The sequence below is a fragment of the Pinus tabuliformis genome, chromosome 7, assembly GCF_031772625.1.
Source record: "Pinus tabuliformis cultivar Carrire ecotype Pingquan chromosome 7, CPIR1, whole genome shotgun sequence".
Classification (NCBI taxonomy): domain Eukaryota; kingdom Viridiplantae; phylum Streptophyta; class Pinopsida; order Pinales; family Pinaceae; genus Pinus; species Pinus tabuliformis.
In genome coordinates this window covers 1530411065-1530438622 of record NC_142293.1, presented here as the reverse complement: position 1 = coordinate 1530438622, position 27558 = coordinate 1530411065, and positions in this window count along the sequence as shown.

Genomic DNA, 27558 nt, shown 5'->3' with positions numbered 1-27558 from the left:
TTAGCATACATCATAACCCAGTAAGCGTCAATAACCTGCACTCAATATGAGTTCGTAGGATCATTATAACCACATCATTGTAAATTATTTTAATTACCTAACGATTTCACCAATCGACAAGACCACTCCACGTAGTTCTACTACAAATTTCAGTCCATAAAGTATCATCTATGTTTGAACTACTTTCTAATCAATATAGTGATATATTCATAATTCAATCATTCTTGTCTCTGATGAAAGACTGTACAAATTATCACTATTATGCCTTTTATCCTCATTCAAATTTTATACATACTAGTTTTACATGAGTAACATTTAGGATGTCTTCTTTCCTTTTCCATGATGTCTACTTGTCCAAGTAGCTTAATTATGTTCATTTTGGATTGCCCCCTTTTTTTTTCTAGTAATTAAATTATTTGGAATGCAATAAAACACTAAGTCCACTTTGCAGCCTACTTTTAGTTTTGGCCCTTTTCTCTGTCGCATTTCACGTGATGGATAAAAATTGTACACAATTTTCTTCCATGTATATTCATGTAATTTTTTTTTTACATGTATATGCCTATTAATTATCCCACACTTCCTCTGATAATATAGTATATAGTTGTTCTTATATATCAATTCTTTAGCATGTTACTCACTTCGTTCGGTTAGCAGGTTAGTTAATTCATGTAACCTTTAGGTTCATGTGGTTTGGTAAAAGGATTAATATTCTTAACTCCATTTGGGCCTAATTAGCCCATTTCACAGTAGTCATTTTGCTAACATCCTTTTTTTTTTTTATCGGCTCACTGCTCACCGTTTCACATAGAAACCTTAATCAAATTTTTATAATTCAATTACTTTTTGCTTTTTTTAAAGGTTCACATAGAAACCTTAATCAAATTTTTATAATTCAATTACTTTTTGCTTTTTTTAAAGGTTCCCTTCTTTACTTTTGTTCTTATTTAGGCTTAAAAGAAAATAATAATACTAATAGAGTCACAATGGTGACTTAAGAGCACTGCCTGAAATAATATATTAACTTAAAATCATCAAGTCTTGCAACAATACTTCTCAATACATTACCTTAGTGTGGTTGTATCGACATGGCATTTGTAAGCAACAATTCTAGTCAATCATTTAACCCAACTCCATTTGTATCCATAGGAGTCGTAATTTTGGTATTTATCCGGAAATAACATTGACTAGTGGCACATTACTCTTTCCATGTCAACAAGTATACCCTTACCTTATCTTACTCGGTTATCTATTCATTTTCAATTATCATTTTACTTGGACCCACCATCCATTCCTTAAGGCATGTTAATACAACGAAATGTGATATAATCGTTCGTTTCTGTGTGTTCCTCACACCCTTATACATGTGCATATATGTATATTTCCCTTTTCAGCTTATTATAATAGCCAATTTGTTTAAGAAAAGGCATCAAACTAGCATGGACTTAGTTAAGAGTTCTCACAATAGTTACAATTGTATCATTTGATCTTTTTATATAATGTCTTGTAGTTTTACTAAATCACCCCTGAAATTTAACGTGCTTTTACTCTTCTTTAATGTATTATATCAGCTTATTTAAAATTGTTAGTCATTCATGACTTTAATCTACATTAATACGACACACTCCTCAAAGTATTTAATATACACATTCATTGTCATGTGTAGAATATTTCCAGTGCTTTCCTTTTTCCATCTTTGTTTTTTTTTATTACATTTGTAACATTTGACCCATTTTTTAAAAATTATTATTTTGTGTACATTTCCTGCAGTTCTACTAGATTTCCCATGAAATATAGCATGCATCTTTTCTTTTAATCATATTGTATTGATTTAGATGAAATATTTTGTCATTGGAGTCACTCAGCTACTTACCCACTATCTATACATGGTCATTGTCATGTGTACTTAACACACACATATATCCTCTTATGTTGTCCTCCCTATCTTTTAACATGGTAAAAAATAAAGAACCAACATCAAAACAACAAGGTTCTATTTAAGAGTTTTTTTTTTTTTTTAAATTAATATCTTGTTAATAGTAATTTACAAATGTATTATAGACATATTATATGTATAATTTTTGTAGTCTTTACTAATTTTCCCCACTGTACCAATTTATCCCCAAATATTTAGATAGTAATTTCAGTCAATCAAAATTCTCTTGTCCTTTTATTTTAACCCAGCATAACCTTTTCCACTCTCATGGCGATTATAAAATAAACCCATTAAAAAACAATTGCATGATTCAATGTTATGAGTCTAAAATTAACACCAATACTGAACCCTTGTGTTCATCAGGTACAAATGATTCAATGTTGAGTGGGTTCTTTCCTACATTTCAAGGCTTGTTTCATTTATTTCATTGTAAATTTCCATATTATGGAAGTTTCCTTTAATATTGCTCGCTTTTTACTTACTAAAATTAGTGTGAAGTTGGTGCCCTTTTGAGCATCACCAACTCCACTCTGATGTGATTCCATGTCTTAGTTGATGTCTTGGAGTAGCCAAGATACTAATATCGGGTCATTTCAAACTTAAGAATTCTCTTTTATGTTACATCTTCTCCTCATGCTTGTCCACGAACTTGCAGTTCTTTTATCATATATTACTTTAATTTCTATAAGGGAATTATTAATTTCCTTTATTCCTTTCAAGAGGTTGGCCCTCAGTAGGGTTACTCTATGCTTCTACCACTTATTAATTTTCTTCTCCAAGTTTATATCAATACAATGATGGGCATATATAAAACCAAAAACGATAATCCTTCAGCAAAACCTTGTGTATCTCATGCTAATATGTGTCTTAATCTTTAGTTAAATGAGCCTTTCAAAATAAAATTTACAACTTTTTCCTTTTCAAGTTGTTATTCTTTTGGAATGGCCTACTATGGCTTTGGTCACAACAATCTCATGCTAGAGACACCTACTTTTGGATAGGTTCCACCTATAGATGGAATTATCCAATACTTAATTCTTATTTTAAAGAATTTTCTTAGTTAGATTACTTAGGTCTTATTATATGTCACAATTGAGATGGGTTTTGTCATCGTCCACATATTTTGGTTGGGTCTAGTGCCAAACCACTCCTTCACGGGTATTTTATTTTCATACACCATTAATATTTCCCTTTAAATTTAATATTTCTCTTCTTTATATAAATATATTGACGAGTTTTTCGCTGGCTTACAAATTGTCTATAGGTATGGCTTCCTCATACCCTGGTGGTTCAATCAGTTTCAAACCAAAACTTTCTCCAAAGGAAAGGTTTTTTAATTGGTGGCTCCTTCTTTCAAGGTATTCTTGGAAAACCCATTAATGTTCGACACAGCGACTTGAAATTCTATTGCTTCTGCCTTCCTTTCTGATTCTAATACATACTTCAATGTTTAAGGCTTAGTTATCATTTGTGTTCCTCCTTAGGGTTTAATGGTTTTGTAACATGTCAGCTGCTATGGAGGCTACCTAAAAAGGGCCTATAGGTTCATTCTAATTGTTAATGTTTCAAAAAAATGTTAGAGTAGGATTGGTGTTTCACTGACCACTACTTGCGTCGATTCTTCCATTCTAGGAAGAGGTTCCATATATATATATATATATATATATATATATATATATATATATATAGATAACTCCTATTTTGGAACAATCATTTTGATGAAGACCAGGCTCAGTTTCTAGTCATTGTTATTTTCTTGTAACAGACACTTCTTTGCAAGTTTAATTTTGTATTGACAGTTTATGGAAGAAAGGTGTTTCCCCCTGTTTTGCAACAGTAAGGATTACCATTAACCATGTATTTTTTAATACAATTTAATATATTTTACTCCACAGAATTTTGCTCAATTGTTACAGTGTTGAATTGTCTTCTTTTTACATTACTAATGTTATTCTATACATACTTACACACTTCTACATATTTTGAGTTTTACTTTATTCGCATTCCAACAATCTTTTCATTGTTCATTACTTAATTTTGTTTCTTGTTGACACAACAATAGTTCTTGATATTTGTCTAGGGTTTTCTGAAGTTAAGAAAATCGTCTTTCCCATTGTTGTATTAGTTGAGGAACCTAGTTTGCGTTTCCTTAATTTGATTTTCATTGTAACTGTAGGAATTTACAAGGTAAGTTCCTCAGACAGAACACCAAAGGACACCGCTCACACACAGATCACAGATCAATACACCAGTATTTTTGACGTGGTTAAAACCCTCAAAGAGGGAAATAGTCCACGGCCTGAGCCAATGCGGCCACTTCAGGCAATTTATTAATAAAAGAATGAAAATTTACATAAGCTTCTCTCATGAACAGTTAACCTACAAATGACCCTCCATGCTCTTTAAGTAGAGATCATGGACCAATCAAGTGTTAAGCCACAGATCAAGTGTCGGTAATACCGAGGAGAGAATGAACTGTCGAATCACTACATATCGTGACCGTCGGGTTGTAAGTTACAAAATGTACATAGTAAAGAAACACACTTTACCTAACTCTATACTAGACCAAGTTATACTTAACTATTTCCTATGTGTCGGAATATCCTAACATCCCCCCTTAAGAACAACTTGGGATAGGATTGAAGGATTTACAAATATGACACAATAGGAGAAGGAAGGAGGCACTAGAGCCTATCCCCCCTTAGTGACAACTTCCTCAACTCCAACCATAAATCGAAGTTTAGTGAACTTCGTCACTGTGAGAGCCTTTGTAAAGATGTCTGCAACTTGATCATCTGTTGAACAATATTGCACTTCAAGAACATGGTCGTGAATGAGCTTTCTGATGAAGTGCATGTGCAGTTCAATGTGTTTGCTGCGCTGATGTTGGACTGGATCTTTGCATAGTTGAATGGCACTTTGATTATCACACCAAAGTGTAGTCGGATGTTGCTGCTGAAAGCCAAACTCTGACAGGATCTGACAAAGCCACAAGGCTTCCTTACTAGCTTCTACAGCACCACGATACTCTGCTTCTGCTGAAGAAAGAGAAATGGCACCTTGTTTCTTGCAAGCCCATGTAATAGGTCCTGAACCAAGAGTGAACACATAACCTGCAGTAGACTTCCGATCATCAGGGTCACCAGCCCAATCGGAATCAGTGAAACCAACCAATAGAGGAGCTGCTTCGGCACTGTAATGAATCCCAAACTGAATTGTACCTCGAACATAACGAAGTATTCTTTTAGCTGCTTTCCAATGACTTTCATGTGGGTTTTTCATAAACCGAGCAACAAGGCCAACAACAAAGGAAAGATCAGGACGAGTATGGGTTAGATACAAAAGTTTTCCGATGAGTTGACGGTATAAGGTAGCATCAACTTTAGGAGAAGTACAAGTGACTGAAAGTTTGACTCCAGATTGAAAGGGAGAAGGGGCTGGCTTATAGTCTTCCATGTGAAAATGGCGTAGAATATCACAGGCATACTTGGACTGGGAAAGGAAAATACCTTCCTTGGATTGGAAGACTTGAAGACCAAGAAAATAATGTAAATGTCCTAAGTCTGTCATTTCAAACTTTCTTTTAAGGCTAGACTTCACATGGTTTATAAGGTTGGGATCACTACCAGTCAGGATAAGATCATCAACATAAAGAACAAGAATGATAAGAGACTTTCCCACTTTCTTGGTGTAGACAGTATTGTCATAATGACACCTAGAAAACCCATTTTCTAAAACAAAGTTATCCATTTTGGCATACCAAGCTCGAGGAGCTTGCTTGAGACCATAAAGGGATTTCTTAAGCTGACATACAAGGCTGGAGTCTGTTTGTATAAAGCCAATAGGTTGTTCCATATAGATTTCTTCATGCAAGTCCCCATGCAAGAAGGCAGATTTAACATCCATCTGATGGACTTCCCATTTGAAAGAGGCAACAAGGGAAAGAACAAGGTGGATAGAGTTCATTTTGGCAACAGGGGAGAAGGTTTCAGTGTAGTCAATGCCTTCAACTTGTGAAAAAACCTTAGCAACAAGACGAGCTTTATGTTTATCAACTTTCCCATCTGGTCCATACTTGGTTCTGTAAACCCATTTGCATCTAACAAGTTTTCGTCCCTTTGGTAGAGGAACAAGATCCCATGTATCATTTGCCAATACTGAATGATATTCTTCATTCATATCTGCTTCCCAATCTGGATGGCTTGAAGCTTCTGCAAAGGTGTCAGGATCATAATTCACTGAAGCTTGAGCCAGTAAAGAAGAGGCTCTATCAAACTGAGAACGTGTACGTCGCTGATCTATAGGATCACCGGCAAGACCACCTGCTGCATCCCGAGTAGCACGGACCCATTTTGGAAGCTGAGGAGCTGAAGGAGGACCCTGAGAAAGTGAGGGAGGATTGTCATCCTCGCTTTCATCATCTGAAGAAGAAATATTTTCAAAAGTAGAAGAGATAGGAAGAGGTGGCACATCCGCCAAACTAGGCTCGAAGGCCGATATATTTTCAGCAAACTTTACATCTCTTCTAATGATAACATTCTTGGACTTAAGTGGAATAAGTCTATATCCTTTGACATCTTCAGAATATCCAACAAAAATACTTTTTTCACTCTTCGGTTCTAAAGCTTTATGTTTCTCATTTGGAATATGGGCCCATGCTTCACTTCCAAAAACACGAAAGTGACTTACATTTGGTTTAATTGAGCTCCATGCTTCTTCTGGAGTGATATTCTTTAAAACCTTAGTAGGAGTGCAATTTATTATGTAATTTGCACAGTTAATTGCTTCTACCCAATAATTAAGACTAAGTCCTTTAGATTGAAGCATACAATTAGCCATTTCCGTTACACCAAAACCCGCGGGTGTTGGTAAACGTTACAAACCAGTAACTAGGATCCCCAAGGTGGAAATTACAGATTCCATAGAGGTGAGGAGATTCTTCCAACACCCCCCTCAAACGCAACTCAGGGGAATCGAACCTAGGTCCAAGCTCTGATACCATGTAGGAATTTACAGGGTAAGTTCCTCAGACAGAACACCAAAGGACATCGCTCACACACAGATCACAGATCAATACACCAATATTTTTGACGTGGTTAAAACCCTCAAAGAGGGAAAGAGTCCACGACCTGAGCCAACGCGACCACTTTAGGCAATTTATTAATAAAAGAATGAAAATTTACATAAGCTTCTCTCATGAACAGTTAACCTACAAATGACCCTCCATGCTCTTTAAATAGAGATCATGGACCAATCGGGTGTTAAGTGACGGATCTAGTGTCAGTAATACCAAGGAGAGAATGAATCGTTGGATCACTACATATCGTGACCGTCGGATTGTAAGTTACAAAATGTACATAGTAAAGAAACACACTTTACCTAACTCTATACTAGACCAAGTTATACTTAACTATTTCCTATGTGTTGGAATATCCTAACAGTAACTCATAAAGCTTAGGTGTCCTTTCCTCTATAGTGTGTCTACGCTTTGGTTCACCATTGGAGGCCGAACTAAGCAATGCTGACAGTGACTTACCCCCCCAGCTTTTCTTATAACTAGGCCTATCCTGCATTTCTTCAGAGGCTGATACCTAAGATACATGGAAGTTTATTATTTACTACTACCAATTTCTTTATTTATTGTTCTATAATGGATGTTCTACCTTTGTATTAAATTATAGCATTAACTTGTGAACAATTAAGAAGGTTCCAGAATGTAGACAGACAACTTTACAAACACAGAGAAATTATTATATTGTCCACTTCAAATTACTTATCTGTATGCTCAATTAACACTCACATGGAACTGAAGACTTCTTCAATCACCCAACTACAGTTTACACTCACAGAGAAACTCTCCATTCAATGTCTCAACTAGTACTACATACCATAGTATTTGCAAAAATAATTTCTTCTATTGTAATCACAGGAAGGATTTTCCATTATATTCATTATTCAAATAGGCAAAATTTTGATTACAAAATACACTCATTCCACAATAATTAGAGTAGCAATACAAGTTATGGAGAAATATAAATAAAAGAATTAGTTCTTTCGTTCAGGCTTCCAGGAGAATCCACAAGGAGCAAGAACACTCCTCCCAACCAATGAGAATGGTACCTTTACCACTTCTCCCCCCATGCAAGTTTCCAATTCTAGACAATAGTAAATAGAGACCTCGCGAGGTCCTCCTAAGACTTCTACAACCAGAGAAGGTTCACTTTAGGAATTTACAGACTCCAAGCCTGACTAGGTTTTCCAGTGGCCAACTAGGTCAAGAATACCCTATCTGCAACGTTCTACCCTCCCACAACAATGTCCAGTTGAGGAATCCAATTGTTTTTCCATCTCCCTTCTCAGATGCCTCAAGTTTCCCTCTTTCCCCCCTCTTGACTTCTATCCCCAAACTGAGATTATTTATCTCTAGGGATGGGAGTAACTGTCTTCGTAAGTGAAAATTTCACTTAGTGTCTTTTTCACTTAGTGTGTTTTCCAGTAAATTCCCTTCTGTTAAGGTCCTATAACAATAGGATTCATAATTTTGAATTGGCTATGGTTAGTCTTGTAATATTGTACATACTTTTTCTTTCTGCAAAATGTTTTCCATATTAAAAATAAAAAAATGTAAAGAGGGTATGTCCTAAAAGAATAATCAAAGGACAAAAAGAAAGAAAAAGATAAAAAGTATGAAAAATATAAACCCCAAAAAGAAATAAAAGTAGATCTTGAAAGTGTGAAAATTCAAATGCCACTACTTTTTACTTTATGATGCAAAATAAAGTTGTGTGCAGCTTGTCAAAAATGCCACAATCCATGATGGTCAAATAGCTTAATCTTGACTCATTCATTAGTTAAATTTCATGTTGATAGATAAAGAATAAATATCTAGTCAAACTGTTTAACCTTGGCAAGTCAGTAGTTACGTAGATAATAATAATGAGCTCATCAGTTTAATCTCAGCCATTGGAAGTTATAAGGTTAGAATTAGATGGTTTTCTTATCAAAATAAAAGGAAATAAATGGTTGACAAGCTCAAATGCACCCATTGCAATGAAGAAAAAATGTTAGGGTAAATAAAGGGTAGGTAGAGGAAGTTTTGCAAATTGCATAAGGTTGCTAAGTCAAAAGCACATTTATCATGCTTAATCCTATGTTTCATGTGGAGGAGGAGTTCAGAAAAAGAAAGGATATTCACCAAAGTTTGTTTACTAAATTTCCCCTCGTTTCACTACATCCCCACATACTTATTTGCTAATTTCTCCCATTATCCCTTTATTACTTATAAATACCCTTCCCCCCTCATTTTGACCTTTTACCACTTGGTTTCAAACATTTCCCTATAAATTACCCTTCAAAAATCATCCTCCCTTCCCAAAACCACTTTTCCTAGTGTGAAACCCATTCCCCATTACAAATATCACTTTCCCCCCTTATTAATTTCCCTTTTCCCCCTAAAAACCCACAAAAACCCTTTATCCTAAGTTTTTCCTATGCCCCTGCATTATGTAATTAACGTCCCCCACTTTATATTTCCCCGATACCCTTTTTAACCCACCAACCCTAGTGCAGTTAAAAAACCCCCACCACATAACCAATGGTCCAACCTTCATTAGCCCGCTGATTATATTAAATCCCGACATTATTCATTAATTAATTACAATTCTTTGAAATTAAACCTTAGGCCCCATCAACCACTCTCCCAACTTCGTCCATGCAACTCAATTATGCGATATCCCTTCGATCTCCCACCCCAGATCTAACAGTGTAAAGCCATATCGTGCGGATTCATTGCCCAGTAATTAACGGCCTGAAAGCACGCAAGATTCATAGGTTTGGCCGAGCATTGTTTGGCTCCATGGCAGCACCACGTTATATTGCATGCTCGCAAAAAATACCTGCCATCTAAAAGCGATGCGATGTCACCCAAAACCACCTCCCCACTTAAAAACAAAACTAACCAATGTTCATTCAATAATATTCGTGCCAAAATGTGACTGTTATCAATTAAAAGGCCGAAAAATCCCCAAATTTCTCTTTTCGCTCGTTTTTCTGCAAACCATTGTAAGCCAATTGTGACACCCAGAAACTATGAGTGACCAATTTAGCCACCAATTGCCACCTGAAGGTGTTGTGGACACCAAATTGAAGTAACAACTATCCAGTTCAAGCCTCAGTATGCTCTACAGCTACCACAGAACCTCATCTACACACCATATTGCCAATTTCCAGGTATCTTGGAAAAACCAAAATAGCCTTGTGAATTTGAAAAACACACAATAATTATTGAATGGTAAATTAATTAAATTAACTAAAAAAACCTTCTTGAAGTTGAAGAGAAGCCTACTGTCCACCCAAAACCCTTTTTCACAAACTATAATTACCTTCCCACTGTTCCAGAGCTTCTAAACCTCACTCTTCAAGTCACAGGAAGCATAATTTAGTTGAATTAACCCAATTATGGCTTCCCAAACTTCCCTGGATGTAAGACCTCTACAAACCCCTCACCTGGATATTGACCACCTTGCATTAGTTGATAGAGACTTTCAAGTTAAAGATACATCTTTCCCTGCCTACCTATTGAAACTCCAATGCTAGAGTAAAGACAATTTTTTAAACCAGAATGATGACATTCACCTTTGGGAGTCAAATTTTCCGAAGTACTGTTTTTTTGGAAACACTGAGAGGGGGGTGAATTGGTATTTCTTTTTCCGACTATTGTTTTACCAGTTAAAAAATTTATGTGCAGAACACAAGATGAACAACAAGAATAAATGCTTTTATTCATATAATCTTTGCAGTAAAATAGATACAATATATAAGTGGTTGCAATCCGTTTCCAAGCACCAACTTGTATTTTGTGAGGCTCCAACCTCCAAAGCACCAACTCTATTTCGCCAAGGCACCAATCTTGGACTTAGGAGCACCAACTCCCAAGGACTTCAATCGTTCCAGTTCCTAAGACACCAGTCCCAAGGACACCTATCCTTCTTACTTCTAAGGCAACAATCCAAAGGCTAGTCCTTCTTACTTCTAAGGCATCAACCCTAAGGACTCCAATCCTTCTTACTTCGGAGGCATCAACCCCAAGGACTCCAATCCTTCTTACCTCTGAGGCACTAGCCCAAAGGGTTTCGAACCAATATTGTCAAGGCACATTTGATAGTAATGTTATGCTCTCAGAACTCTTCATCACTGAGTTCTTTCTATTTATAGCTTCACTGTAGTCTCCATGCTACAACATTAATGACAACCAGTCTTCTCATGAAGGAGTCTTTACAATTCTTCATACTGTCCACATAGAGTCTCCAATAGATGACCTCTGATAATGTCTCCATACAGCTTTAGTGATTCTACTCATAGCTGCACTAAGTTCTGTATAATAACAACTTTCTATTCAAGCATCTATTCTAATTTTACAGTGAATGCTTCAGCATTACTGCTTCTCTGCTAGCTAATTATCCCCTTCGACTGTATCCTATCTTGTTGGTCCTGTTATGCTCTTATACCAATAGGTGTCATATTTCATGATTGAATTGATTAGCTCTGCAATATGTTCATACCTTTTCTTGTTGCAAAGGTTTTCCATCTTTTCAAAAAATCAAAAAATTTAAAAAATGTAAAGAGGGTATACCCCAAAAGAAAAATCAAAGGGTAAAAAAATAAATGGTCAAAAGAAAAAATGAAAAGAAATGAACCCCAAATAAAAAAGACCAGGAAAGTGTGCAAGTCCAAATGCCACTACTATTTCATTTTCTATAAATAAAGCATCATGTACAACTTGTTGAACTTTTTACCTCAATTGATGAATGGCCAAATAGCTTAATCTTTGCTAGTTCATGTTTGAATTTCCTATTTTAGAGATAGAGAATAAAAATCTATCCAAACTGTTTAATCTTGGTAGATAAGTAGATAGGTAGAGAAACGAAGAAGCTCAACTGTTTAATCTGAGCCCTTGGAAGAAATAAGGGTAGACTTAGATAGGTTTATCATGCAAAGAAAATAAAATTGATGAGGATTTGCCAGTCCAAGTGCACCCAAAGAAAAAGAAGAAAAAATGTTAGGTACAGTAGGCTAGGTAGGTAGTTTTGGTGTTGCAAAATGAGACTTGTGATTGATTTTGTCTCTCAGAAAGTTCATCTTACTATTATCACAAGTACCATGGCAGATATCTGGATACAGATCAAGCGAAGCATGACTAACTCCCCTTCTTACTTTCCCTAATCATTTACTAAATTCCCCCAGAGATATTAGGATCTACTTGATATCCTCTAAACCACTTATCTCATTCCATTTCATAAATGGCCTAAGTGAATTCCTATTTTACTTAGGGAAATGGCCTCATTTCTTGTATAAATCCCTGTTTTTCCCCTTTTGCCTAAGTTTTGTAACATTATGCTTAGCGCGCATTCACTTTCAAAAGTTTCATATTAACAAATTAACATTTATTATATTAAATCCCTTGTAAATAAACCCCTTCCCGTATTATGTATCTATAATACAATCCTCAAAATGTTAAATATCCCGCCCGGGTTTACTATAATCATAGCACTATTTTTGTCAAGGATTAATAAGTTCAATTAGAGCTTATTATAAACCCTTTCTGCCGCATAAATCATGGAATAATTAACCATCTGGGTTAATCCATTGACTGCCAACCATCAAATCAACGGCCCCATATCCAACGGCCGAGATCTATATTGCACCCCCTCCATCGATGAAAGTTAATGCCTGGGAAACTGGCTGTTTCACTCCCGTACAGTGGACACGCGTCAAACTCCCGCGCTGCTCGCGCCCCCCCGTCCAAAACTGCCCTAGCCCAAAAGCGATGCAGGGTAAACCAATTACCGCCCTCCCGCTGACCCCTCACTGACGTCACCTACCATGTCACCATCCATACTACCACATCATCTGTCTCGTACCCCCCTGACATCATGCTGACATCATCCACCCAATAAATGCCAAAAATACCTGCCAAATCGAATTTCGTTAAAAAACGATGAAATATCATTTTCGCTGTAGTTCTCTTTGTTCAAGCTCCCATGAAAAATAATGACTAGAGCCACTGTTGCCGAAGACACCACGGCAACGCGCTCTGCAATCCTTCATTCAACCTGCAATTACTCAATTTGCCTCCTTAATCCAGGTATTTATCCATTTTACTGGTAACCCTTTAAATTTCATTTCTTCGCTGAAAATTCTGCCTGTGAAAACCAAATTCAAGTAAAAACGGTCTACAACTACCATAAAGGGACACCCAAACTGTTGTTTAAAGTCCATCCTTTCCAAGGAAAGCCCAAATTCTGTTTGAATACACAATAACCAAACATGGAGGCCCCTGCAGCTCTGAACATCGCACCCATCAATGCTCCCCACAAAGACTTAGATTATCTGCCTCTTGCAGACAAAGATTTTCAAATAAAGGACTTAACCACTGATTATAATCATCTTCAAGCCTTCTGCCAAATTAGGGATAGTTATTTAAGCAACTCTGATATTTTTGGATTGTGGGAATCAAACCTTCCCATGTACTTCCTTCCCTCAGTCCATGTTTTCCCAAACATCATTCACCAATGCTGTGCCAACTATGAACCTGTCCATAGAGCAGTTATGTCTCCTTCCCAAACTGTCCTTTTTTCCATAACTGCTGAATCCATCAATGAGATCATACATTTCCATTCCACTAAACCCCTTGCTCATCTTCCATGGGTTTTTTACTTGAACAAGCATCTCAATTACCCAAGTCAGAGATAACCCGCATTGCTCAGATGTTCATGATACCAATGCACCAACCTAAGGGCCCTCCTCCTTATCTGCACGCCTTTTTCGCTGAAACTGATAAACTCATTGTTGACATGATATCCTTGATCTTGGGATTTAGGTCCAGTGAATATGTGGATGATATCACCCTGGTTTTATTATCAATCTTTACTCTAGGATAACCCCCTGCTGTCAAGTATGACTATGCCACTTTTATTGCCAACAAAATCCATGATCAATTTATAAATTTGGATAGAGAAGGAGTCTTCAAATACACATCTTTTATATACCATCTGTTGTTATATTATCAGCCAGACAACTTTCCATTTCCCATCAGGAAATTAGACTCAAAAGGAAATCGGAGGTCTGTGATCTTTTGGAGCTCAGTCTTCCATGATACCTGTGAATCCCCTTATACTTATAGTGAATTCATTGACTTATTTGTGCACCCAGCCTCCACTCTGTTGATAGGAGCTCCTCCTCCTAGGATCACTGGTGATATGAAGAAGATTCTGCAACTTTCTAAACAGTACAGGATAGGTGACTGGTACCTATACCAAAATTACACAGAGATCAGAATGTATGGGTGTGAACTTTGCCCTTTTAAGTTGCCTAAATATGTGCCCATGAGGTTATTTGCATTAGAATATTTCAGGCAGATCATCAATGCAGACTTAACCCACTTTTGTAATGTAAAGAAGAAGGCTCAGCTGAGAATCAAAAACCAGTTAGGCCCTTATGTTATCCATTCTAGGGATGCGTGGAAAGATGCTGAAAATATCTTAGAAGACCACCTTAGATTGAAGAAGAGTTTTCAGTGGGTGCCATATGACCCATGTAGTTTCATAAGTGATAGAAGGGTAAGAAACAAGCTATCAGTGTATGTACATCATAGGATCCCAGAAATTGAACAGTATGCAAATCAAGAAGAATGGGTAGAAGGGACCTTAATAGAAGAAATTAGTGAACAGGAAAAGATGGAAAAGGTTATGAAAAATCTTGAAAAAAGCCTTGAACTGGACTCTTTTGGACAGGTATCTTTCAAGCTGCCTCAACAATCAGGAGTTGGAACATCCTCTGTCGGAACTTCTCAACAGCCTGCACAAAAAACCAACACATCAGTCACAAGGACTTCAAAGGGTAAAGAGGTAGATACCACAGGGCATCCTATAATTCCAGATCAGCCAACAACATCAAAAGAACAGAATCAAGGGCAAATTCCTCTAGCCCAAACTAGAACACCAGAAATTCCAGCACTACAAACTCTTATAAATGAGGAAATAAGCAAGAAGAGAGACAGAGAAGAGCCCACACCTATCAATGGACCTACTGAACAACCAGGAGCAAAGAGAGAAAGATTGAATCCTCTTTCAAAAGAGGAAATTATTGAAGAAACGACAGACAGTCTAAGAGGTGAGAGGGTAGTTAGCCAGTAGACTTCCCCAGTGATAGAAACATCAACTAGCTCCCATAGGCATGAGCTAGAAAGGCAACACAGTGTAGAGGTGTCATCCACTAGGCCACAAAGCAAATAGGCCTCAGACATTAAGAAACTTTCACAGAGATAAAGGCCAAGAATGATCCCGTGAGAATTGAAATCTATAATCAATACTTGAAAATGGCCCCCTCAACCCAGCAAAGATTGATGTCTGCCTATGACATTAAAGAAGACAAAATGTTAATGAGTTACTTTAAGCCAAAGATACAACAACCCCAGTCGGCAGCAGATTACATCAGAACAAACTTGGAGATCCTAGACAAAGACATTCATCCACTGGACCAAAATTGAACTTCACAAATAAACTCGGGAAATGGTTTATTCCACACTAACTGACAAAGCAATGTTGGCCCACCAGTTACAAAGTTCCTTAGACAGCACAATAGCTCAGTTGCATTGGGAGAAAGCTTCTTCTCTGGCCAAGGATAAAAGAATCAAATCCTTAGAAGAGATCTTCATGGAACTGGGACATGACCCCAAAGCACTAATTAAGAAGAAGGAAGAGGACATTGCTGCCCTGAGGAAACAGCTGAAGCTACCTCCTTCAAGGCACCCTCAGACTGCAGAAATCATAGAGCAGAAATCAGAGGAAGACATGATGGACCTGCTCATGAAACTCAATGAAAGATTAACTGATATAGAGCAGGCACTTGAAAAAGCATTAAAAGAGAAGCAAGGAGAGTCGACCTCCCATCCACCTGAGGTAATCCCTACAGTCACAACTGCAGTCCCATCAACAATTGGATCAAAATTGGTCCCAAATGTCCCAGTAGTCACAACAGAGGTAATCACAGGTACATCATCAGTAGGAGCAGCACCAGGTAGCAGTACTAATATGAGCACAAAAGAATTGATAAAGGCCATGGAAGAATTGCGACTCCAAGTGTCAGAATCGAAATGAGTGAAAGAGCAATTGGAAAAAGTAGAAAAGAGTTATGATAAATCCAAAATAAGTGTGGCAGAGAAAATAAGAGAGGTTAAAGCATTAGAGAATAAAGTGAGAACATTAGAGAAGGATCTCACTATGGATAAGCCTCTGGCAAAAATAAAAGGGATTCTTTGAACCAACATCAATCAATCCCTAAGTAATGTTTTTCCATCTATCCAAGTTATTTATGAGCAGATTGACTTAGTGAATGCAGCACATGGAGAAATTCAAAAATCAAGAGCTTTATTAGGACAAATGCCTGATCAAGCCAACCGACTCATACATTTTTTGAATAACAGAAATAGGGAAAGCTGGAACAACTCGGCATCCCAGACATGACAGACACTATTTTGGAAATCAAAAGAGTTCTAACCAAGAGAACTTTAATGCAAAATTTGGAAAGAAGATGCCAGGATATGCAAGTAGAAATTAATTCTTCCATGGAAAGATTTACAGTTTTGCAGGATAAAGGGCTACCAAGTCTTTTAGGAAATAATGATCGATTAATGAAGCACATAGATTTTGTACATAAATTGAACAAATATGTTGTTGATCAAGTTAGTTCATCGACAAGTGCTTCAGGAGTAAAGGCACTCCCCACAGGCCAAGTTCTCTATGATAATTTAGAGAACTTATTTTACATTGAACATGAGGTAAAACATCTATTCACCATCCAGCCTAATTTCTTCAAATATACAGAGACTGATGAAACTCTAAGAAAACTTCAGAAGCATAAATTGCCAGAGCAACAATGGTGGGAAGACATGTTAGGGATTTTGTAAATTTCTCTTAGGTAAAATGTAGATTTCAGGCTATTTTTCCGTGATAAGATAAACAGTGATAAATGAGGCTCAAGTGGGTCGAGGCGTATCTGATCAGGGTCAAAGAATGTCCGACAAAGACAGAACATCCAACACAGAGTATTAGTGGAAGACAGCTGTAAACCGACTCGCAGAACCTACCTCCAGGACATTCAATAAAGATTGGAAAGCCAGCACAGCCTCAGTTTATCGTTTCCCAGTTTTCGAGACTATTTGTCTCTATATTTTTGTAAAAAAGGGATTAGTCATCACTAGATATTATATCCATCAGATATTTTGTAAGACATTTTGTATAAATACCCCCCAAATGAAGTATTTAGGGTTGGTGGGCATTCCTAGATTTTGCTGTAATACTGAACCTTTGGAATAAAAAAGTTGTTGGAACCATCTGTTGTTTGGCCTACTGGTTGAGGAATTGATGCAGAAGAATTGTCAAAGAATTCTTGAATCAAACTCTGGATCAATAAGTCCCCTATATCTCATGTTTTACAGTTTTCTTGTTTACTATATCATCTGTGTTTCATAATCTGAATGGTAAAGAAAAGGATTAATTTAGAATTTGCTTAAATTGCACTCTGTTTTCAGTCTTTATTATTCTCTGTGTTTTCTTCAGAATTTGTTTAACAGTGAATTCTTAATTGCTCCTGTTTCCTGATTCTCTCATATTGACTATTTTCTAAGGAATTCTTAACTTCTCCTTAATAGTAATCATCCATTTTCCCCCTTTCAATATGTTGAAGGATTCTTCGCTGCCCTTCACCCATTTGAGTCCATTCCATCTGATTCCAGCCTATATTTGTTCCATGTTTGACTACCTTGCTCTATGATACCATCCTATGTTAAGAAACCAAATCCAGAAAGCCATCCTTCTTTGAATCCATCATGCCCAATGGACTGAACTATTCAGTTTGCCTCACTGTTCTATTGAATCTCACCATCCAAACCCAAAACAAAACCCTTGAACTTCATAACTAGCCTAACACTTTTCAAAACAAAGCTAAACCACAAAGAGAGAGACCTCTCTGGATGCAGATCGTCTAGAATTTGTATCTAAAAGATTGGTCTATGGTTACCTCGGTCGTATTCCCTTTCTTACAACATTGGGGATAACCTGAGTGATAACAGGTCCTTCAACCCTTTTTCTGTTCTACTAGACCCTCTACTACGACCTCTGTTTTCTACAACTATTTCAACAATACAACCACCCACCTTTTCAAACAATTGTCTATTTTCTTATACATGACACACTTTGCCTTTGGCTTCCTTTCTCCGTTGGCTCTTCAGCTTCCTCCTTAGTCGCTGTCATTTCCTCTGCGCTCGATTGCTTCTTCGGCTTCCCAGCTTTCGGTTTCCTCTGTCTGTTCGAGCATTCCAATATTCATAGGACACGTTCAGGAGGAAGAGAGGCCATATTACAGAGAAACATTGCCTATTAAAAGATATAAGAGATATCCCCTTTTTTTCAATAACGTTCATACATAGGACTTCAGTGCTTATGGAGGCTTTCATTTGGAGAGACTGTACCATCAAGGTGAGCCCACAAGTCACGTTATGATCGCAATCGCAGCTAGCATCGTTCCACCCTACTGAACTATCAGAACTGTTATCATATGCAATTTTTCCTTCACACCAAGCGCAAGGCCAACATTCAAATACACAGAAAATATGAGAAAAATCATGAGCGAAGCGATAAGGGTGGACTTCAAAAATATTACTCTCGCATCTATAACTGCTTTAGGTCTGCCTTGTAATCGTAATCGACAGTTGCCAATGGTCGATGGTGGATGGCTAATGCCGATGGATGTGATATGACATTAAGCCAAATTGCAATGTTGCATCAGGTCCGGTCCTGCAATTGCAATCAACGCTTGTAGGAGGACAAGGCTTTACAATGTATGTGATACATGACTCCTAATATGATAGATGTGATATTATCATTAAGCCATGTTACAATGTTTAAGCGGGTCCGCATATATGTATCACAATTGAGAGTTTGGGGTGATGGCACATAGCCGAACCACCGATTTACATTGTCATCATTATATATATATATACATATATATATATATATATATATATATATATATATATATATATATATATATGTTTCTCTGATATGTATTCCAATATAGCTCAGTCTTCTGCCTCCAATAGTGTATTTGCCTATATGTATGTTTTGGCCTCCGTTTGCGCCTTCGATAGTGTATTCTGTGCATACTAATATAAATTATGTCTTTTCCACTCCGATAGTGTATTTGTATATAACTAAGTCTTTCTAATAGTGTATATGCAATCCATCTAAGTCTTTCTACCTTGATAGTGTAAATGTACACACACACACACACACACACACACACACACACACACACACACATATATATATGTGTGTTTTTCCCACCGATAGTGTTAAATGCATATATAGATGGGTTTTCGCCTCCGATAGCTCTCGATAGTGTAAATGCATCATTTGCTCCTTCGATATCTCCCGATGGTGTAATCTGTGGCAAATATGGCTCTCGATAAGTCATTTTCATGCATATGACCCTTTTGTGGCATACATTGCTCGGATAGCTTTTTCTGCGTTCTCCATTGCTCTGATGGCTCTGCTTGCTTCCTCTAGTGGCCCTGTTTGGCATATATATATGATATATATATATATATGGCTCTCCCTGTAGCTCTGATAGCTTTGTTTTGCCATATATATATGATATATACATATATGGCTCCTCCTGTAGCTCCTCTTGGTTCTTCTTGGGCATGTATTACATGCAACCCTCCTTGATATGGCTCCTCTTACTCCAATGTGGCTCCTCTGGCTTGGCAATGTCTTTCAAAGACCTCCTCTTATTTGCTTTGATATTCTGCAATAGCTTTGATATGCCTCCTTTGTTGACTTCTCTGTTAACAGACTCTTGCTTATGGCTTGGCTATCATGATGGCCTTGCTCCTGTCTCTTCATGGATCTGCTCTGCTTCCCCTTGGCTTCATATCATCATCTAGTATCTAGAATGTTTCCATATTGACATCAATGACAACCTAGGTCAACAATCTCCCCCGTTTGTTATTGATGGCAATATTCTTCTTCTCTCCCCCTTTGACATCAATGGCAAAGGAGTGCTCAGGGACGCCCCCTATCAAACTACTTTTGTTCTTCATGAATGGTAAATTTTCATGGGTCTGTGACTCCCCCTATCATAGTGCTCTTCTTCTTTTTATTCAAGATAGAAGGATTGATGCTTTATCATCATTTAGCACATTATTCCCTCTTCATGTCTCAGAAATACTTTATCATGGCTTCAACAATGCTTAAAAATGCTCTACTTCAATGCTTTCAATCAAATTGCAAATAGCCATAGACCAAGTGTCCAAGTCCATGCTTTTATGCTTCAATCCATATTGCTATCTCCATAGGCAGAATTGAGAGACCTTCATAGTCCGAGTCAAGATAAATTGCCACTGAGATTGTCTTTCTTGTTGTCTTTCTTCAGATCTGAGTTCATTTGTGTCTCTGTGCTTCTCCTTAAGTCACTACCATCCTTTCCTTGTGTTCTTGTACATATCTCAGCAAGTTATTTCCTCTTAGCAGATTTAGATATGTAATCTGTAACTGTGTTTAAAATTCATTCTGTTGATTTGAATCTTCTTGCAATGCTTCAGTTTGTTATATGTTGCCAGCTGCTCTTACTTCAGACTCCATTCTAGATGTATCTATTTGTTTGAAGATTTCCTCTATTAGTGTCCATAATTGTTTCCCCTATTTCTCTAGTATTAAATGCCATTCTCTGTTGTTCCAAATACTACTTAGAGATTAAGTGGAAAGCATCTTTAACAACAGTCCAAAGAATGGTTATAGGATCATGTTCTTCAGTGGAATACTCTTGAGAAATGATCTTCATCAAAGAAAGATTGTTAATATAGCTCAACAAGGATTTCATTAGGACCCTTTTCACTAATAGCTTCTGTAATAATGATCAAGAATCGCAGGCTCCCCCTAACTGTATGCATCATCTCTTTTGGTAGAGTCTTCCCATCTAATGCTTAGATTGTCAAAATTCAGGCCAATGACATATGCTATTGGCTGGAGAGCTCAAAGGACTTTCGGATTGTATTTTCTTTCTTCTCCATACTTGTGTAACTTTCTTCTTTTCTGTGGTTCTAGCTTGTGTAAGAGCCCAAGTTAAGTTACAGTCACGTGCCATATGACCAATGTTATGACACTTGAAGCATTCTACATTGTTCATGAATAAGAATTCATGATTTCTTCCTGCAAAATTGTTTCTTGGAGATTTTTGGGGACTATAATATCTATCTTTATGATATGCTTTACAATCTTTTGCCATGTGACAAAGTTTGTACAAGAATAACAATAACCAAAAAATGAACTTTGGTACCTAGGAGATGGAGATTTCCTTGATGTAATTCTGAAGCCTTTCTGCCTTGAGACCCTTTAATGATAATGTTTTCCTCTCACATCTTTGACATCATCTAAATTTCTTTTTGGAGTAGGATCTATTATTGAAGCAAGATTTCTTCTATTGTAGCCTTGATGTTTCTCCTTGCCTTTGTTGGAACTGGGAGCATCACCATTTCTTTCTAGCTTCTTCACATCCCTTTTGTTTAAAGCATTTTCATTCTTGTTTAAGGATTCACCTACATACCCGACACTTGATTTATCAAATGGACATTGGTGATAGCTGAGCATGTCATCCAAGGCCTGAGAGCTCTTCAAGATTTTGTTCATCCCTTCAACCTTCGTTCTGAGGAAGACAATCTCTTCTTCCAATCTTTCACACTCATTATTCTTCTTAGCAAGTTGTTTCTCAGTTTCTTCCTTGATATGAGTAGCTTCATTTGCTTCTATTTTAAGGGAGATGATATCTGACCTCATTTTGAAGATTTCTTCATTCTTTGCTTGACTTCTCTCCATTTCTTCCTTGATCCTTGTAGCTTTACATGTTTCAGCCTTGAGAAGCTTGATGTTAGATTTTAATTTGAAGATTTCTTCATCCTTTGCTTTTAGTTGACAGATTTCCTTTCCTGCTTCATCAGCCTGTCGTTCTATGACTTCCAATGCTTCCTTTATCTTCTCAACTCATTGTGCTTCTTTCCTGGCTTCTTGGAGTTGAGATTTGAGAGAGGAGACCTCTACCTTGTACTGCCCAATCTCTTCTTCAGGTTTGTTCAAGCTCTTGTGCCTTTGTTCAAGTTGACTTGACAAGGTATCTTCCCGTTTTTTTGCTTTATCCAACTGATTTGTCATATATATGACTTCTTCATGATGCTTTCTTTTGCTTTGATGACATTCCTTCTTAAGCTTGGCAAGCTCTTCATCCCTTTCTTGTACTTGAAGCTTGACAAGGTCAACTTTCTCCCTTGTTTGACCTTGGTCACCAGCTAGTGCTATCTTCTTAAGTTCTTTATTTTCCTTTTTCAAATTGTTAATCTCTTCCATGGCAGCCATAAGTTGAGTGAGGAGATCTTCTACAAAATCTTTTTCATTCTCTTCATCTTCTAGGTCTGCTTCAACCTTGATGTCATCATTCTCATTTTTAGCTTCTATGATGGGTTCCAGATTTCCTTCTTGATTTCCATCATCTTCTTGACTGATGGTCATGGTCAATGCCCCTTTTGAGTGAAGGTCATGAAGTTTGCCCCATATACCCTTTGCTGATGAATATTTTGCTAGATTGTTCTTTACAGAATCAGGTAGCCCATTCAAGATTGGCTTCATTGCTTTTTCATTGCACTCCTTGGATTCTTCATCCATCCTGCTATCAACAATCACTGATTTCCAAATTTCAATGCCTTGAGTCTGTAGGAAATTCCTCATTCTTGCTTCCCATATACTAAAGTTCCCATTGGGCCTTGGAGCCTCCTTAAATTGATTGTCTTCTATTTTAGTAGTAGAGGTGGACACATCCTTAGGAGGATTGGAGACTTTCTTCCTTGACTTCACCATTTGTGTTCTAAAGGTAAACCTTCAAGCTGTTAAACATTGAATGAAGGCACTGGCTCTGATACCAATTTTTGGAAATACTGAGAGAGGGGGTGAATCAGTATTTCTTTTTTCGATGATTGTTTTACCAGTTAAAACATTTATATGCAGAACACAAGATGAACAACAAGAATAAATGCTTTTATTCATATAATCTTTGCAGTAAAATAGATACAATATATAAGTGGTTGCAATCAATTGTCAAGCACCAACTGGGACTTTTGTGAGGCTCCAACCTCCAGAGCTCCAACTCTGTTTCGCCAAGGCACCAATCTTGGACTTAGGAGCACCAACTCCCGAGGACTTCAATCCTTCTAGTTCCCGAGACACCAGTCCCAAGGACACCTATCCTTTTTACTTCTAAGGCAACAATCCAAAGGACTCCAGTCCTTCTTACTTCTGAGGCATCAACCCCAAGGACTCCAATCCTTCTTACTTCTGAGGCATCAACCCCAAGGACTCCAATCCTTCTTACTTCTGAGGCACCAACCCCAAGGGTTTCAACCCAATCTTGTCAAGGAACATTTGATAGTAATGTTCTGCTCGTAGAACTCCTCATCACTGAGTTCTCTCTGTTTACAACTTCACTATAGTCTCCATGCTACAACATTAATGATAGCCAGTCTTCTCATGAAGGAGTCTTTACAATTCTTCATATTTTCCACATAGAGTCTCCAATAGATGACCTCTGATAATGTCTCCACACAGCTTTAGTGAGTCTACTCATAGCTGCACTAAGCTCTGCATAAGAAAAATTTTCTATTCAAGCATCTATTCTAATGTCATAGTGAATGCTTCAGCGTGTGCTTCTCTGCTGGCTACTTCTCCCCTTCGATTGTCTCCTGTCTTATTGGTCCTTCGACCCTTTTTCTATTCTGTTGCACCCTCTGCTATGTTGCACCCTCTGCTATGGCCTCTATTTTCTCCAACTGTTTCAACAATACAACCACCCACCCATTCAAACAATTATTTGTTTTCTTGTACCTAACATCCCTAGCCTTTGGCTTCCTTTCTCTGTTGGCTCTCCGGCTTCCTCAACGCTTGCTTATCCTATCAGCTTCCTCCTCAGTCACTGTCATTTCCTCTGCACTTGCTTGCTTCTCCAACTTCCTGGCTTTTAGTTTCCACTATCTATTTGAGCGTTCCAATATTCACAAGACACATTCAGCAGGAAGAGAGGTTGTATTACAGAGAAATGTTGCCTATTAAAAGATATCAGAGAGATCCCCTTTTCTTTCAATAACGTTCATATGCAGGACTTCAGTGCTTATGGAGGCTTTCATTTGGAGAGATGGTACCATCAGGACGAGCCCACACGTCACGTTACCATCGTAATCGCAATCGACGTCATTCTACCCTACTAAAATATTGGAACCATTATCATATGCATTTTTGCCTTCACACCGCACGAAAGGCCAACATTCAAATACACAGAAGATATGAGAAAAACCACGAGCAAAGCACTAAGGGTGGATTTCAAAAATATTACTCTCACATCTATAATTGCTTTGGGTCCGCCTTGTATTCGCAATCGGCAGTCGCCAATGGCCGATGGATGTGATATGACATTAAGCCAAATTGAAATGTTGCCTCGGGTCCAGTCTTGCAATCGCAATCGACGCTTGTAGGAGGACAGGGCTTTACAATGTATGTGATACATGACTCCCGATATGACGGATGCAATATTATTATTAAGTCATGTTATAATGTTTAAGCAGTTCTGCATATATGTATCGTAATCGGGGGTTTGGGGTGATGGAACATAGTCGAACCACCGATTAGCATATCGCCAATATATATGTATGTCGCTGTCAGTGGTTTGGCGTGATGACACATAGCCAAACTGTTGATTTACACTATCGCCGATACATATATATATATATATATATATATATATATATATATATATATATATATATATATATATATATATATATATATATATATATATATATATATATATGTCGCTCCAATAGTGTATTCCACTATAGCTCAGTCTTTCGACTCCGATAGTGTATTTGCATATAACTAAGTCTTTTTGCCTCTAATAGTGTAAATGCATGTATATATATGTTTTTGCCATCGATAGTGTTAAATGCATATATAGATGGGTTTTGGCCTCTGATAGCTCCCAATAGTGTAAATGCATTCTTTTCTCCTTCGATAGCTCCCGATGATGTAATCTGTGGCATATATGGCTCCCGATAGCTCATTTGCATGCATATGACCCTTTTGCAGTATACATTGCTCCAATAGCTCTATCTGCTTCCTCCATTGCTCTAATGGCTCTGCTTGCTTCCTCCAATGGCTCTATTTGGCATATATATGTGACAGAAATATATGGCTCCCCTTGTAGCTCCGATAGATCTGTTTTGGCATATATATATATATATATATATATATATATATATATATATATATATATATATATGGCTCCTCCTGTAACTCCTCTTGGTTCTTCTTGGGCATTTATTACATGCAACGCTCCTCTGATATGGCTCCTCTTACTCCAATGTGGCTCCTCTGGCTTGGCAGTGTCTTTCAAAGACCTCCTCTTGTTTGCTCTGATATTCGGCAATAGCTTTGATATGCCTCCTTTTTTAACTTCTTTGTTAAAAGACTCTTGCTTATGACTTGGCTATCCTGATGGCCTTGTTCTTGTCTCTTCATGGATCTGCTTTGCTTCCCCTTGGCTGCATATCATCATATAGTATCTAGAATATTGCCATATTGACATCAATGACAACCTAGGTCAACATGTTTCTCACAGGTACACCCATTCCCAGAAATCATTCACTTCTTCCAAGCTTTCTACATTCCCAGTCAAAGCGCCATAGTCACCACTGACAAGCAAGTTTTATTCACCATCACTGCAGAATCCATTAATCAAATGTTGCAAATCCAACCAAGCCAAAATGAGACCCCACTTTCAATTGAAGGCTTGCTTGAACTATACACTAAGCTATACATACCCAGGAAAGCTCAGATTATTCAAACTTTCATCATTAAAGAGTCTCACACTCCAACAGATAGTCCTCCTTATGCTACCACCATTTTTTTCTGAGAGAGGCAAACAAATTATTACCATGCTCTCTTTCATCTTAGGGTACACCATAGATGAACATGTGGATGAGGTTGTCCTGGCTTTCCTTTCTATATTTTTCCCAAGCAAGCCTCTTGCTATAATATATAACTATGCTTAGTCCATAGTAGACAGAATGCATGAACAATTCATCAGACTACCAAATGAGAGAGTTTTCAAGTACTCTTCAGTTTTGTTTCACATGTTCCTGTACTATCATTCAGACAAGTTCCCAATCAACATTCAGAAGTTAGACACCAAAGGAGATCCACAGTTTTGTTTCACATGTTCCTGTACTATCAGTCAGACAAGTTCCCAATCAACATTCAGAAGTTAGACACCAAAGGAGATCCAAGATCAGTCATCTATTGGACACCATTGATCCAAGAATACTCCCCTGTTTTTCCTATAAATACTTCATTGGTTGATTTGTGCATCCTGTTGTAAACATGCTAACCAATATCTATCAACGCAGGATCAGTTAGGAAATTAAAATGGTTTTACAGTTGGCAAAGAACAGTAAAGTGGGAGACTGGTATTTATACCAACACCACATAGAGATAAGGATATATTGATGCCAACTAACTCCCTACAAACTGCCCAAATACCTCCCCATGAGGTTATTTGCATTAGAGTACTTTAGGCAGATTATAAACTTTGATGAAGTTAACAATCTGGCAACCAAGAAGAAGACTCAATTCAAAATAAAAAACTAATTGGGCCCCTTTATTTGTAATAATAGGGAAGCTAGACCAGAGGCAGATAAGATTCTATAGCAGATGAAATTCAAGAATAATTTTACATGGCAATATGACCCTCATGGAGTCATAAATAAACTTAGGCTCAAAGTTAAATTGGGTCCTTTCATACATCATCCCAAGCCAGACATTAAGAGATTTGCCAACCAGTCTGAATGGTTGGAAAACACTTTGATAGACATGGAAACTATTGTAGTAGATGTGGAAAATACATTGATAGACGTGGAAAAGAATATTGATACTAGTTCCTTTCTGCAGGTTCCAGAACTAGGAGAGAAAATGAATATTCCTCCTCTTTTATAGACTCCAGCAAATGAAGACATAAATGCAAAGAGAACCATGGAAGAAGGTTCTAGTTTAGCCATGGAAACCACATATGAACAATTTGAGATCAATTACAGGAAGAGGCCCAAGCTTAATCCTATAACTGAATAGGAAAACACCATTGACTCAGTGGAAATCACTGACACTGACACAATGGTTGGAAGGAGAAAAGGTCCATGAGCTTCAGAAGAAACACACCAACCCTCTACCTCAAACACCCAACTTATTAAGAGATAGCTCAGTAATGAGGTCTCTTCATTCACCAGGTGTGTGGATAAAGAGAAAGATATTAAGGAGAGGTACAAGGAAATTAAGTTGAGGAATGAGACATTGAAGGCTGAGACTTATGCCCAGTACTTCAAGAAGACACCTACAAATCAAAATAGGTTAATGTTAGCCTTTGACATTAAGACTTGGAAGATGCAAATAACATTCATGCAACCTACAATCCAACATCCA